The following is a 2,884-nucleotide window of genomic DNA, read 5'->3' on the forward strand; positions in this document are numbered from 1 at the left end:
TGACTGATGCCTATCTGAACTGAATGAACATCTTATTCATGATCTTTTTTTTCCCAATTGACCATGAAAAGCATGACAAAAATCTTCTCTTTTCTTACTGGAAGTTGGCATCAAGTTCCTTTGACTGAAGACTAAATTCAGCATCCAAGAGCTTAGATACAGATAAGAAAATGACTGCTGACTCACTGACAGGCTCAGAAACATCCAAGTTGAAAATAATGCTGAAATCTGTCAACCAAGCACCAGAGATAACGTAGAATCAGTCGTGAGCATTAACCTGTAACCCTATATTTTAATGGAAGCAAGTGGACAGTCTGTTTGGTAAGTCTCAGACTGTTTATGTGGGTCACTCACTTATTCTGTCCAATAGTTTAGTTATCTCTACATCTGCAGAAGGAGGAGTGCATGTCTATTTTAAGAGCTCTTAAAATGGAGTTATGTCCTCTCTTATTCAGCCAAGAAAATAGATTTTGGCAGCAGTACCAAGGAAGATGAAAACATCAACTGTCACAGGAGAAGTCGGATGGCTATTCTCAGCACTGCAGGGAGCTTCATCTCGTCTTGTATTTGATGGCATAGTATAACGGTGGCTCGAAGCCCAAGTTAAATGTAAGCATTGCTCTTTTTTTTTTAATCAGATTTTGTATCTGTACTGGTATGCAATACTCCTAAAACAATATGTCAGGATCAACTCAAAGCGACTTCTCAACTGTTAACAAGACCAAGAGTCTACACCCAAACAGTACTTTGGCACAGCGTGCTTTGAGAAAAATGCTAACATCAGCATGCTAACATGCTCACATCATACTCACACAGGCTGATAGTGTTATAAGCTGATATTGAACAGATAAGATGCTTACCATTTTCACCATGAGTTTAGCGCGTTGGCATGCAAACATTTGCTAATTAACACTAAATAAAACATACAGCTGAGGCTGATGGGCATGTTTTGTAGGTATGTGGCTATAAACCAAATTTGATGACAAATCATCCAATAATTATTTGAGATATATTTCAGTCTAGACCAAAGAGTGACCTACAGTTACATACTACTGTGGCTAAAAATATTCAGATCACATTCATTTTTGAACAACTGTGTCTTTTGTGTTGATGAATTGCATAGTTTCCTGATTTGGCTGACAAACTCGAATTTCAAAGGTCGTTTCTTTTCTTTTCTCTTCACAAAATAAATTCCATTCACCATCACTGCACTGACTCTGCAGCAGAATCTCTGCAGAAACACAGATCTTAAACTGAAACTATCTGGATGACTTACAACAAGTATGAAAATACAGTGCTAACAACTGATGCTAAACATGCACAAAAACAAAAAAACAAAAAAAAACAAAAAATTGAACTGTTCATAAACTTTGGACATCACTGATACTTCTCACTTTGCAGCAGAGACCATGGAGTTACTGCATCTGACACTTTGTCAGTGTGTTTGGAAAGCAACAGAACATTTTGTCAGAGAAGATCCAGACCTTATTGCACTCTGGGAGACTTTCCACCAGCGTCCTCTGGAGAGGATGCACAGTGACCAACCGTCTGATGAAGCTACATGATTCAACATGACATGTTTATTTGGAACTACGGTGGAAACTTAAAACGAGCTGAGAATTTGATGTTTTTCCACAATTAAAGATCTGATTCTGGTGTAGTAATTAAAACCGTAAATCTTTTGGATATGCCATATTATAGTTTCAATATGCCATATATTTCTAATCTGTGAGTGAGGAAACTGGCCAATTCTTGATGCCAGATGCAAAATTCTACTGATTTATATTGGCATTTGAGAACATTACTATATCTCTGTTGGTTTTCTCACCGTCTTGCCCACTTCCACAAGGCAATCCTTGTCCCTGGGAACCACACACTTGATCTGGGAGTGCCTGCATGACAAATAAAGATGACCCAGGACGCGTGTATACATAGATCTCTGGGAAAAAGATGTCACCAGACACTCCAGGGGAATCATGCATGTGTGGGACACAGGAGCTGTTCCAAAAATAGATACAGACCTCTTGTTTGGAGATGGTTAGAGGAATGCAGCGCCCCCCCATCGACTTGTTTTCACAGGATTGACACAGGAAAAAGGCAAAGATCCTCCTGAAACACCAGCAACATTCAATCTCATCATACATATTATAAGTTTTGTAAATTTCGGGAATTTTCTTCAGGCCTCATCCCTGGATGATAAAATAATAATAAAACTGACAAAACTCTGTTTCCCAAAATAAATTGATCAATCAAGGTGTGCCTGTTCAAGGAGTATTACAAGCATAAAGTATTACAAAATAATTAAACAAAGGAAATAAGATGTGATTTTGGCTGTTTATGAATCAAAAGATCGCTGTATTTTTTCTTTTTTGGCAGGTGACTTTGATAAACTGCATTAAAGTAAGTAAGTGCATGTATTACAAGCTGGCAATACATAAATAAAAACTAAATATAGACAAGAAAACATAACTTGTGACAATAGAGAAGCTATGTCATGGTGTTCATATCTCTACAAATGAATTGTCCAAGTTCAGGATTAGTGTCAAATATACTTGTAGTCAGCGGGTAAAAACCAATAACTGCTGAGAGTTTGACCTAAACATCTCATAAACAAAGACTGTCTCTGATCCCCATTTACAGATATGACCTCAGTGACTGAATTCAGCTGTGAACATCAAAAACATAAGCAACACATGACACAACACCACTGAAATGCTTCTGCACAGAAGTGATTGTCATGAACTATGCATCTATTGTACCAGAATACAATGCACAGCTCCGTCTTACTAAACAGGGCATTTTTCAAATAGCTCCTCTATGCCGCCTGTCTTTTCCCTCACAGTCCAGCAGGCTGCTCTTAAAGACGCGGACAGTTTCGGTCAGG

The 2,884-nt window shown here is 38.1% G+C and overlaps 1 long non-coding RNA gene across 1 annotated transcript; it reads left to right on the forward strand.

Moving 5' to 3' along the window:
• Positions 1 to 460: 460 nt before the first annotated feature.
• On the forward strand, positions 461 to 2,254 carry LOC147818306 (uncharacterized). The gene is made up of 2 exons (XR_015438107.1): positions 461 to 609; positions 1,402 to 2,254. It is a non-coding gene; the product is annotated as an uncharacterized LOC147818306 (long non-coding RNA).
• Positions 2,255 to 2,884: the final 630 nt, after the last annotated feature.

Source organism: Seriola lalandi, unplaced genomic scaffold, assembly GCF_002814215.2.
Source record: "Seriola lalandi dorsalis isolate HSWRI2012SDOR001 ecotype SW California unplaced genomic scaffold, Sedor1 jcf7180002054654, whole genome shotgun sequence".
NCBI classification, from domain to species: domain Eukaryota; kingdom Metazoa; phylum Chordata; class Actinopteri; order Carangiformes; family Carangidae; genus Seriola; species Seriola lalandi.